Here is a 226-nt window from a genome sequence, read left to right on the forward strand (position 1 = left end):
AGCAGTCAGTTGTCAATCGAGCAGTGGCGTGAGCTCCTCCTAGATAGTGCGATAAGCTTACTAAAAGATAAAGTGTGCAGTTACTGTAATAATTTAGTTATTGTTTTTCTCCACAATTGGGTTAAAGCGTATTTTCCCATCAGTGACTGAAGATAATGGACATGTAATTACACTTTACTTATTTTGTTGTTATCACTGCTGCCATTGTTATTGTCGTCCTTACTGT

Source organism: Penaeus monodon, chromosome 27, assembly GCF_015228065.2.
Source record: "Penaeus monodon isolate SGIC_2016 chromosome 27, NSTDA_Pmon_1, whole genome shotgun sequence".
Taxonomy (NCBI): domain Eukaryota; kingdom Metazoa; phylum Arthropoda; class Malacostraca; order Decapoda; family Penaeidae; genus Penaeus; species Penaeus monodon.